Below are 13,827 nucleotides of genomic sequence, written 5' to 3'. Positions count from 1 at the left end.
CCCCAACTCAACAAACTCAGAATAAATGGCAAAATTGTGATACTGCAACGACATAGGGTGTGGGTGTGTCCAGGTGACTCTTTAGCACCCCCTGCTGTAAATCAATACCGTGTCATATCCATATCGCCACAAACATCATCTGATTTACATGACATTTACAGGTTGTTTTCTCCAAATCATACACTACAACATGACATGCAAGAAACAGATGTGCACCCTCTGACGGCACCGCAGCCCATAATGCATCGCTGCTTGCAGCTTCAATTTTCTTTTATATTAATTATACGGTCAGTAGTTACAAGGCCTGACTCATTTCACTGTCATTTAAGACAAAATATATCAATATTTACATCTAAGAACCTTAAATTTCCCTTAACTTGAGCAAATAGTATTTTTTTTAAATAGTTGCCTAATTTTCAGATTTTTCACTAATACATTTTTTGACTCGAGATCTTTCTAATGCACGTGAAAGGACTCATTGCGGGTAACGTTTCATTTTCTAATTTGGAGACAAAACAAGGTAATACAATCAGATAAGTCCATGTGGTTTAATTTTTTAGCCAGACCACTGAAAAGTCCAGTAAGATGAATGTAATGTTTTGAACTTAAAGCAAAACTCTCGCCAAAATGCAACCTAGTCTTTTTTTGTGAATGTACCCGAGTCAAACCTTTGTGTAAAAGTATAATTACGACGAAAGAGGAACTTTTTTTTTTTCACTGAACAGGAAGGATATGAAGAAAAATCTATAAATTAACTCACAACAAATGCCATCAGGTACATGTATCCAAGTTAAAAGTACCAATATTTGCCTCTGAAATATAGTGGAGGAGAACTATAAAGTTACATAATGCCCAGGTGAAGTACAAATATGTCAATTTTGATTTGACACATTTGTAGTTACTTTACACTACTGGATACACGCCTTACACTATGTTGTGTGTGTGTGTGTGTGTGTGTAGAAGAATGAAGGTAAAGAGGCTTTATTTATTACAGAAAAAGTCATAAAAGTACATTTTATATAGTATATAAGTTTATTTAGATTCAAAATATTTAATGACACTCCCATTGTACAAGTACACTTATTATTTTGTTGTATTACTAATTACTACTATGTACTATTTCATCTAATAATACAATGATAAGGAAAATAAAATGATAGATAAAGGGAATAGATATAGAACAGCAAGGATAAGGTTCATACACATACATCTATACATCTATCTATAAATGCACAGAATCTCTGTCTGTGTGTGTGTGTGTGTGTGTGTGTGTATGTGTCTGTTAGTCAAATATCTCTGAGGATAAGGATCACACTGACCCGAGACTTTCAACATGGCTGCTGCGTGGTTCAGTGGTGTGCATCTAAGCATTTGTTTGGACTGCAATGATACCGTGAATAAATTATTTCATAAATGCTTTACAAATTCCGCCGAGCATTGTCCACCAGAGCCACCACAGTCACGTGCGTACCAGAGCCAATCACTGCACACCGTGGCCACGTGCGCACCAGAGCCAATCACTGCAGAGCTCAATTCCACGACATACCTGAAGAAACAAGCGGATTTTGCCGGCGCTTCGGTCCGTTCTGTTCTGTTCTGTTCTGTGCATCTAAACTGACTGTTGTGGATTAATGAGATTAAACGAGTCCGGACCGAGTCTGTTCGGGTCTGAGGAGATCCAGAGACGCGCGGACAACAAAGTGGAATCGGAATCTGTGGATGTTCATGTCTAGCTAGCTGCTAGCCGCTAGCCGCTAGCTACACGGCCCACCTCCCGAGGCGAGGGACCGGACGCATCGGCATGTCCAAAACCGGACCTAGGGTAAATAATGTCCGCCACGCTTTTTCGCGAACATTGCCGTCACGTTTGCTTTGTGTCTGGTGCAGGAAGAAACGGTAAAAACGGGCTTTTGTCACGAAAGTGTCCAAGCAGCAAGTTTGGTTGTTGAGGAACAGGAAGTTGTGGGAGGGACCTAGGCGGATGATTGACAGGCAACAACGGTCGGTGTGTAGACAGCGATATTGAGAGTTGAGAGATTTGTGACATTTAGCGTGTTTGGAGTGTATAGTTAGTGTGTTATGTAGTGTTTGGTGTAGTGTGTTTAGTGTGTAGTGGAGTCGTTTTTTTGTTTAATGAGTCGACACAATGAGAAGATGCTGAATCTGGAGCAGGCAGTCCAGCTATTTATTCAGCTGGAAGGAGCTCAGGCAGACCTGAGCATTGCCTGCATTTAAATGTAAATAGTTACATATAACTTTGTACATTTTTTAAATGTATGCACAAATTTAGCAAACAACAATTTATATTTGCATTATAAGTAAAAAAAAAAAAAAGGTTTGTTAAACATATTTGTGGTTTTCACAGTAAAAAAATCTAACTTTTTCTACTCGGATTTTATGTTTTTGGTGTGATTTTAGGTCCATTGTGTTAATACAGTATGTCAAAATGAAAAAAAGAACTGTACAGTCACACGTGAGGTTGTGCTGAAAATAATGACACCAAGTAAATAGCTTCTAAGGTGAAATATAATGGCAAAATCAAAAATAGTCAAAAACAGCCAAATATACCCTGGAATATCGGATTTCACAACAAACCTAAATATCCCTGACGTCCCACCTTCAAACACAGCCTCATTTGGCTATCCATGAAAAAGCTGCTTAACCTCCCACTTTTTTTATAGGAATACACTTTTCTTACGGGCACTGCACTAGTGTATTTAAATGACACATACAGGGCCTGTAAAAAGCCCTAATAGGCTCAATATCTTCTGCGGCATGAACACAAGCATGTAGTCCGCCATTGTTGTTGTTATGAGACGTTGCGGGGTTAAGAGGTCGAAGGCTTGTGGTCGAGGGGTGGGACACAAAGTATGCGGATTCACCGTCCACACGAGAACGCAAGGGCTGTTCACAAAACGCTGCACTCTCACTTGCGCTCGTCTTGCTTGTTTTTCCACTTCCTGCTTCTTCCTCATTTCTACCACTAGCCCTTTTTAGATAGAAAAGGTGGCACATTTGCTCCAAGGTAAGGGCGGCAATGTGCCGGCCTGTCTTTCTAAAACCGAGGCGTAATATTCCTCCTTTTCCAAAAGCCACCTCTGAGGTAGGCGTAAACATGTGACGTGACGTGAAGCTCGAAGCTGGGCTGTGAACGGTGACATAGAATTTGTCTTCAAAATAAGAGCTTTACATTGCACCACATTGGAGTTTAGAACTGCGTTCTTAGAGGGGGGCTTTTAATTCGAAAGTAGCGACCGTGTTAGCTTGCCTCTACAATAACAAGCTAACACAACCAAACAGCTACAGAGACGCTACCATCTCCTGGATCTCAGCGGCTGTCCAGTTGTTCATCTTAATGTGCGCGGATGAAATGATGGACTGACTGCTGTGATCAGTTTCTTGGTTTTAAAACTCCCCGGCTGTGGGTCGCACAACAGTGCAGGTCATCAACACCTCCGCCCATTTCACGCAGAGGCCGGCACATTTCCGCCTCGTTTTTAGATAGCAGTCGAGGCGGAAATAAGTGTACCCTCCGAGGCGGAAAATCAGCGGACCACAACAGACCCCCAATTTGCCGCCCCTCTGTCTAAAACCGCGGACCGAGCCGCCAAAAGGACGGGCAAATTGGTGGCTTGGTGCGCTGTCTAAAAACGGCTACTGATTTTTAGACCCATCAGTGAGCAATATGCGCCACCTTGTGGTGGTTCATACGCTACTACATGCAAAATCACAAAACTTCAAATCAATATACTTTTATGTAAAATTTATGGGGCTACACTTGTCTGCAGAAAAGTTACATTGAACACCGCTTCGACATGCTGCTTACTCCACAGTAAGCATGTACGCTCTGCGCTTGCGCGAGATGCAATAAGTGGGTGGCGCTAGTGTAGTGTATACAAAAAACGCTGGACGAGAGCTTTATGCATGCAACTCTCAGCATACTAAACATGCAGTGAGGCATTACCAAACGAACACGGATTAATTTGTCATGAACAGACATAACAGCAAGTCCCGTGCCAGTACTCAAAAACATGAAAACAGGGAATGACGGAACGGAGTGCATAGAAAAACAAAGCGCACACAGTATTCCGCCCCTCCCACACACCGCGCTAATTTGCTAGCACACCACCAATCAGAATGGACAGACAGCTGGCATACAGCCAATCAGAGAATCCAATGGCTTAGACGGCCGACAGCCAACCTCCTCAGATTTTGCATGTTGAATTTGAGCAGACAACGTCTGTGCGGCTCCGAAAGCTTCCAATGCAGCTGAACACATCGGACAGATTTGTTCCCGACCTTGTCCGAGTCTCCCCAAACGCTTCAGATGTCCAACGGTTGGGCCGGTGTGTTCCTGCCTTAAGATTGCATCCCTGCCTCACCCCACGACCTTGGAAAAGGAAGGCTGTTTGTTTGTCTCCTATTTTAACTGCACATTTACTATTTGTGTACATAGATTTAATTACATCATATCTTTTTCCCCCAATGACACTGTTAAGTAGTCTATAGAAAAGGCCCTCATGCCAGATGGAATCAAAGGCCTTTGTGAAATCAACAAAACATGCATAGGCCTTTCCTTTCTTCTTGTGAAATTCTTGCTCAATCAGGGTGTGGAGGGTATAGATGTGGTCTGCTGTGCGAAAATTTGGTAAGAACCCATTTATTCAAAACATTTTGGTCACTGATAAAACTGATAAGTCTATTATTCATAATGTTGCAAAAGGTTTTTCCCAGGTCACTATTTACACAGATTCCACTGTAATTATTAGGGTCATATTTATCTCGATTTTTATAAAGTGGTGTTATTGAACCTTTATTCCATATATCAGGAAAGTGCCAACTTTTAGAATTATATTAAAAAGTTTGAGTATAGCTAATTTTAATATTTGATCATTAAATTTAAGATGCTGTCGACTCCACAGGCCTTTTTAACTTTCAGGGATTGGATGCTCTCCATCAGTTCTTGCTCCGTTATTGAAGCATATGGAGGGTTTTGGTTGTCTCTAATTACTAATTCTAAAGTATTCCACTTGGTGTGTGGTTTGTTTTGGTCACTGTTCTTTGTAATATTTTATGTATATGTATATGGAGTAAGAAAGCTATCAAAAAGATGTGTGCATGATTCTAACCATTCGTATTTGTAATTTGTCAATAAAATTGTTGTACACAAAATTCTGCTGTCATATATGGAGTCTGATAAATTGTTTGTGTTAGGAATTTTTTTTATGTGTGTATGAATCTAAAAGCTGTGAGTGTAAAGTCTTGTGAATACAACTCTAATTTCTACGACTACGAAGCATTCACTGTGAGCACGAATTCAAGTTTGTGGGTACGAGTAGAAAAGTGTTGAAATTCCCTCACGCAAGGTCACAGTCTGGTCACAGTCAGCTCACAGGGGAAAATAATCAAACCCTGATTCCTCCAAACACGCATGCGCCACAGCAAAAGATGGCTGAAGGCAATGGACCGGGTGGAGCTGCCAGCTCAGGTGAGCATCACAGGTCAAGTCAATAATGTGTATATCCAATATTTATTTCATAAAATTGTACGATTTAAAATAATATACAGTTCATGTACTTACAGACTTACTGCTTTAGCTTGCAAGCTAATGACATGCTGGTGACGCTAAGTTAGTGCTAGTATTACTAGCATTAGAAGTTGGCTTGTGCTAGTTAATTAGCACTGACCCTGCAGAATATGAAATAATTAATTTGAGACATAATGTTGATCAAAATACTACTTTTATCGATTTATAAATATGTCCATCGTATAAGACGGTTTCTTTTCTTCTTTGCTCCTCTCGGTCAGGTGCATTTGTTTACAACTAAGCCCGCGTGAAATCAATCAGTGGATCGATAGATTATTTTACACACATTATGACGTGTATATTTGTGTAGTCTCATCTGTCATTAACAAGAGATTACGGGTCACGGGGCGTGTTTGTGTCACGGTGCTGCAGAGAATATCCCGCATAGTTCATAGAGAGCCACTCCGTAGAACCTCCGTATCCCTACGTATTAGCGCAACTGCGTAGTGATACGGAGGTTCTACAGTTGAGAAAATGTAGTGCCAAAAGAAAGGGCGGTCTGACTGCGATGTAAAGCGGTGTGAATTTTCTCTATACAACGTACACTTGAACTGATATAGATTTTTTTTAGGTGGGCCTTGTTTTAGGTGGTTAAAATTAGCTTTGCATCTGGACCCCGTTCACTGCAGAACAAAGCTGAGCGTCTGGGCTGGAGCGGCTCTCTACTTCTCCAAACTGAGGCTGCGCTGATCGGTGATTACGGTAGGGAACATTCAGTCCTTTATATGACCCCACTTCAAAAAGACCCGAACTATCCCCTTAAGAAGTTAGTTTGCAGGCATTCTGTACAATCATGAAAAATACCCATGTCTGTAACATTTGCTATTCAATTTTGTATTTTTTCTAACTCAGGTCCAATTAAGAGACATCATCAACACAGCACAAAATCTGGTGTTGATGTTAAGTAACAGTGTACTAGCAAATGTCAGGCCAGTCAGGCAGGACAATACAGGAGAAGCTGCTGTCGACAGGGAGCACAGTCAGTTCCAACAGTGAGGACTCAGCAGGCAGTGCAACAACTTATAAGATCTCAGAACCATGGCCCTGGACTGTCAGTGAAACAAGAAGTGGCACGGTAGGAAACATGGGTCATTTACTGCACTCCCATTTCAGGCACGTTTGTCTTGGGTATAAGGAATCTTCCCTATACCCAAGACAAATTTCTCCCTGGGGAGACGAAATAAAATGACTTTTTGACTTTGACTTTGACATTTGGACAAACTAGGTCCCTGATTCTGATTCAAGCAGAAGGCAGAGAAACAGCTGCAGATGTTTTAAATTCTGTTACTTACCTTAGAATATTTTCTGGAGCTTCAGACCATCACCATGTGAATTACTGCATAAAACAAATTAAACAAATTTACATAAGCTAACAGAATCATTTAGAATGTAGATGTCTTCTGAGTTAGTTTGTTTTTTGTTGATGGAATATAAAAGATAAGAATAATTGTATGCCATCTTTTTAGGTCTTTTCCAGGATTTTTTCAAAAGAAGGCAGGAGGCAAGAGGCAAAATGCGTTTTGCACCATTTAGGACAAAAGAATCTTGGAGGAGCTTTTTGGTGAGGTTTTTTCTTCTTGAAAAACAATATGAAAAAACACCAAAAGGAGATGAGGAACTGCCACTCATGCTGGCTGGCCTTGGAAAACGTTGACTAACCATATCTGAAAACATGACACATTCAGAGGTATTTACTGCCTTGTGTCAAGTCATGTCTCAAGAGAAAAACACCCATCTTAGAATTTATCTTGACGCATGATATAATTAATATTTGCATGATGAAATACACAGCAGTTGATAAATGTAAGTCATTGCAATAAAGCTTTAACTATGCTTTTGTCTCTTAAGTTTTCAGATTTGCTTGTGAGTGCATATCCAAGACTGGCAAATATCCGTGGTGGCTGGATGCTGCACAAGTCCACAGGTATGTAGGCGTATACAATGGAATGATGTTGTTACAAAATACTCTCTATATGAGTAGTTACTGTATATTCAGGTTTGTTTAGTATTTAGAATTTTTCAATTTTAGGTGGGATGGGCAGCGCAGCTTGGTTGTTATACCTCTAGATCTACATGGATACACTGGCCTAGGGCTGGGCGATTAATTGAACTTCAATTTAGATTTTGGATTCCCTCGATCATGAAAACAAGATAATCGTAATAAAATGATCATTCTGCCGCACGCCGTGTTTTGTGTGATAAATGCAGCGAACCCTTCCATCTCCACCTGTGCACTGCGTGTTTTGAAAAAATGTGTAGAAGAAGACAGTAGAAGATGGCAGAAATGCAGCCTTTGGTCGGGAACAAAGGTAAAGTGTATTCTGTGGTGTGGAAACACCTCCGTTTCGAGGAGTCTCGAAACTCCCACAGGCATAAAGAAATAACGGATGCCGTCACATACATGATTGCCAAAGACATGTGCCCTATCAACACCATTAGCAATCCGGGGTTCAATAAACTGATTAACACATTGGACAAGCGGTATGTGTTACCATTACGTCACCATATCAGCAGAATTGCGCTGCCTCCCCTTTATGACGAACGTCGCGGAAAAGTTGCAAGAGAAGTGTCAACAGCATTATATTTTGCCACCACAACGGACCTATGGTCGTTCCGCACCGGGATAGTGTTTATTTTTTATTTTTACATATTATCTAATTCATTTTATTGATATATTTTTCTCTTATTTATTTGCATTTTTCTTGTTTTTCAGGTCACACTTATCGTGTTAAAAGAAATACCAGAGTTCAATGAATAATCGCTTTAATAATCGTGATTACAATTTCAATCAAAATAATCATGATTATGATTTTTGCCATAATCAAGCAGCCCTACACTGGCCAGCAGCTAAAAGCAGTGAGCGGGAATGGAAAATACACATTGTACATTTCTCTTTTACAAGAAGAACTTGATACAATTCCATTACCACCTGAAGCAAAGGAGTTTGAGAACATGCCCAAAGTCCAATGTACAACCTGCAAGAAAATGGTTCCACTTAAGATTCTTCCAGTACACACCAAGGAATGCAAGACAGAACTTAGATTTGTCCTATTCTGCTTAAGAGGTATGCCAAAGTTTAGTCTTTTAGGCTTCATTTCACAGCTGTTTATATTGAAAAATTAGATGTTATTCTGTATTATGCTCTAAACACTCTGAACACAATTCCCAGATTCCATTTACAACCAGACAGACAAGGTGAAATTGTTCTAGTCTTCCTGGTAAATTAAGATATTTATCTCTGGAATAATGTAAGGCTTTATTCACATGCCTTGTGAATTCTATTTTAAGACAGCGGAGTGTCTTTATTCACATGCCTCGTGAATTCTATTTTAAGACAGCGGAGTGTCCTGTGTGCAACAATGCATTTCAAGTTCACATAATTGAGATCCATGCAGCCACATGCGGATTACGGTATTATTAATGATTTTAGTGTAACTTTTTTAACGAATACCTACGTTCATTTGACAAATTACATATAAGGAGATTACCTTGCAAAAAGTTATATGTATGCAATTGTTTATGTCTAGATCATTTAGGACAAGCTGTTTTCTTTATGTGTGCAGACCTTGAGATAATGACGGTCGTGAGTCAAGTGGATCAGTACCAATCAGTCAAATCAGTACCTTTCAAAGGTAATATTGTACATTAGGTAATTATGGTGGCAAATTATGTCATCTGGATAATATACACTTTAAAGGTTAAAATGCTCAGTGTTGAGCAAGAAATAAATAAGTAAATAAAGCATTCAGAAAAGACATGTTGGTGTCTGTTTTAATGTTTAATTTTTGTCTTTTATTTTTAATTCCAGTTCTGAGGAAATCTTGGATTTGATCGCTTGTCAAGTTAATGAAACAAACAAATTTTTCATCTGTGTGGCGCAAGTCGTACTCATGAGATAAAAAAAACAACCATCCATGTCACCTCCAGGGCTCCGTACAAACTTGTCCGTACAAAGCCCTCGAGGTGACATGGATAGGCAACGTTCTTCAGGATGGGGACTGCTTCTCTGTACAGGTGCACATTGTCATTCAGGTAGTCCAGACCTAGTATCGGGTGGTGAGCCAGGAACACATTGGGTTTCAGGGCACAGTCCCTGGAGGCGCTGGCATTCACCCTGTGTATAGTGTGGGGGTGGAAGTCTCTTCTTGGCAGGAGGGTGGAGATGATGACTCTGCTGGTTGGGAAGGTGTGGAGGCTTTTTCAGTCATTCTCCTGAGTGAGTGTGCCACTCTCTCCTGTTGGGACCTTAGGTCGCTGGTGCCTGTGTGGATGATAATATGGCTGGGTGATCCCAGCTCAGCCACGGTCAAGAAATGTTAGACCCAATAAGGACTTTTGAGATCATTGCTGTTGATGTATTCTGGATTTGCTATATCTGTGCTGGACTTTTATCATTTTGAATATGTTCAATAAAAAGAATGTAAAAAAAACAAACACAGTTTGTCAAGCATCATTTAATACCATGCAAAACTGTAAAAAATGCTTTCCAATATACATGAAAGAGCCCCAGTACAAATCAGGGACAGGAAAACATCTGTGAAAGGTTGTCTTGTGTTGTACTACACCCCTTATATGTTTAAATACAGTGAAACAATAAAATAATGACATTTGAAACACAAGAATCAAGGGCATGTCAAATAACACAATATAGATTCCTCTGTTTTATTTGACTCATTAGGAATTTGCATGATTTTTGTTATTGGGGTTAACTTAGTACATACAGTCCTACTCACCATTATTGGCACCCCTTCATTTTTTGCATAACCTCTACAATATCTTTAACAAAGAAAATTGTTTTGTTTTTTTTACTTACATAGTGTTATTTCAATGAAAAAACAGCATGTGCAGCAATAATGGCACCTCTCTTTAATATTTGGTTGCACACCCTTTGGCAGTGGTGACAGCTTCCAAACATTTCTTGTAGCCATCTATAAGCTTGTTGCACTTCTTAGCTGGTACTTTCTCCCACTCTTTCTTTGAAAATTGTTCAAGCTCTTGAACTTTTGCAGGTTTCTTTTTCCCAATGGCAGATATTACCTCATACCAAAGAGTTTCAATTAGATTGAGATCAGGACTCATTGCTGGCCTTTTTTAAAACAGTCAATTTTTTTTCAAAAGCCTTCTCTCATCAATTTTTCTCTTCCCCCTACGTCCAGGGAGGTTCTTGACAGTTCCATGCATGGCAAACTAATTAATAACATTACGCACTGTTGAAACAGGGATACCAAGGTCTTTGGAGATTGCCTTATACCCTTTGGAGGTCTTGTTTTTGCAAATTTTCGCACTTCTGATGTCCTCAGACAGCTCCTTTGTTTTCACCATTGTGATATAGGAACGGGATAACAGGTGGCTTTTTAAAACATGGAAGTCATCATTCATTGGCTAAATCATGTCACATGGGCACAGACAATTTATCCCAGGTCATTCTCAATTGTGATTTACCACAGGTGAGTCGCATTGAGTTTCCATACTGATTTACAGCAATGGTTGCCAATACCAGTGACACAGCAAGCTTTAGGTTTTTAAATGTTTTCGTCCCATTGTTTAGTGTTTTGAAATGTTGTTTATCTTTTGCTCTTTCGTCTCAAACACGAGTTCTCTATGGAACAGAAATGTTTCACTTGAGTCATTTTTTTCAGAGGATATTCCACATTATATACTTAAACTTGATGAGTGACAATAATGGTGAACAGGATTGTAGTTTTTTCTTAATGACTTATTTAAAGCCCCTGTACGGAGTTTTTAACTGGATATAGAAAAGTCTCTGGTTTCTGCTGATGTGTCTCTGTTACCTACAACAGCAAATGAGCCCATCAGCGTGAAGATACGCTATTTCTAAGTAGTCTAATTCTATACCTCTGAAAGGCCTTGGTCGGGTCGGACCACTGACGAAACGATTTACGGCAGTCAGACCGGAACTGACGACACTCAGCATAGCTGTTTTGTTGCTACGCTAGCCAGTGCTAACCGAGCTAAAACTTTTGTCATGGCTGATAATGAGACAAAGAAAAGAAAAAGAAATCGAACCGAAGACCAACGAAAGGCCAAGAGGGAATCCGATCGAGCTAGGGCTAAAACACGGATAAACATTGGCGATTCCTTCCAGAGATGGAGAGAGTTGCGGGGCTTGAAGGGAGGGTCGGATCCAGAATTCGCCCGATTCCTCCTAGACAGGTTTGTAAATTTTATTTCATTTATGAAATGTAATGCGGGACGTTGTTTACAGCAATACATGAATTTATGTTGTTACAACTAAGCTGGCTAACGTTACCACTAGATTACTGCCCTACTAAGGCAAAAGGTCGTAACTGCGATTTTGGCCGAAAATTAGTTATTGTCATTTTTGGGACAATAAACATAAGTTTTATCATGCAGACAAACATCAAGTTTCTAATCGATTGTTTTTGGGGTGAAATAAGATGATGTTTTTGCCATAACTTTAAAAAGCAGAGGGGAAACTGTGGCAGAAACCCGTAACATCAGATACTGCTCTCTGCCTTCGTTTCACGCTGCTCCTGAAAACATGAATGAAGTTACGGTGCGCTGCCTTGTTCTGACCGACCATCAAAGTGAAGTTACTGTTTTGCCGCGCTTGAGTTACGGTGTTATGTCTTTGTATTATGCAATCACCTCCGACACACACACACACACACACACTAACTTCAAGTGTATGCAGTGTACCGGTACATGTTTTGCAGTTCTTGCTTTAAGTAGGTTTGAAGAATGGCATACTCTCGAGGGAAGATGATGGTGGAGATGGCTTTGAAACGTAAATGCCAAGATCAAGGTAAGAATGACACACGGGTGCATAAAAAAAGATAATCTTGGCAGCCTAAATTAAAATCCAGTAATAGCTAGCGGTAATATTTAGCTAGCGATGCAAACTAGTAGGCTAACCTACTTCACAAACTAACATAAGACACAAACACTTTTCAAGCCATAATCAACAGCTTATCCAGATACAAGCTAATTAAATTTCACTCAATTGTGTGATGAATCATAAATGCATTCATTGTGTCTTGATATTTAAAAAAAACAAAAACAAAAAACGAAATGACACCAAAATGTACTTTTCAACAAATTTAATTAGTAGGCTACATTGATCAATAATCATATCATCGCACATAGTAAACTTCCCTCAGCTCCTCTGCCAGCTGCTGCTGGACTTTCCTCCAGGCTCTCCTGCTGCTGGTGCTCCTTGAATAAGATGCGGGCATTGATCCCAGCCAGGTCGAGGATGTTATAGAGGATCGCCACTGGCCATTCTCCGTACCGCCTTTGACGGAGTACGCCCTCGCCATTTGGTCCGGGTCCTCGCCGTACTTGGTGTTGTTATAGTACATCACAGAGTCTGGCTTTGCCTCGCCCCACTAAAGGTGCTGACGCTGTGTGTACGGTGCTCAGGATGCAGACATCCTTCCTCGGCATTCCCTGCTACACAGTCAGAGTCGCATCACTTCAGCACCGAACAGCTCCGTTCACTGTTTCACAGAGGGGGGAAACTCCCGTTGTTGTTTGCTCATGGTGCCAAACAGGCGATATAATACAAGTATATCATAATTAACTCACAAGTAAATTCGCAAAGAAGCCAGCTGGAGACCGCTAAAAAAGTTAGAGACAAGAGAGACAAAGAGAGTAGCAAACCGCGCGAAAAAAGTAACAATGAAACCCCGCGAAATGATGTGCGGTCAATATGACCGCTTATGGCTGAAATAGGTAAACCAGGGGCGTCGCTAGAAGTGCAAAACATCCGGGGCTTTAGCCCCACACAGTGTTGCCTCAGTTACCTTGAAAAAGTAATCTGATTACTGGTGACTCCTTTTAAACTCTTTCGAAGCTTGATAGTACTTCGTCGCCAGCACAGAGTGTACAACAAACTATAATATTCTCATCTTTAGCTGACAGGAACTATTTCCAGATAGAAAACGTGCATCTCTATTCTTCCTTCATTGTTGTGTGTGTTTCTGTGCTGTGTGGTGTTAAATGTTAGTTATCCTCGTTATGAAAGTGTGACTTGTTCCAAACGTGACATCACTCCCCGAGACGCAAGAAGAAAACAAAAATATATATTTTTATTGAGGGAAGTGACAAAAGATTAAAGTGACAACTTTAATCTGTTTACTGGTTTGGAAATATTAATGTGTTAGATTACTTCTTACTGAAAAAAGTGACCAGATACCGGCATCACGGCCCACAGAGTTATATATATATATATATATATATACATATACATATATATA

The sequence above is a fragment of the Sparus aurata genome, chromosome 11, assembly GCF_900880675.1.
Source record: "Sparus aurata chromosome 11, fSpaAur1.1, whole genome shotgun sequence".
NCBI lineage: Eukaryota > Metazoa > Chordata > Actinopteri > Spariformes > Sparidae > Sparus > Sparus aurata.
Note: the sequence above shows the minus strand (reverse complement) of the source record.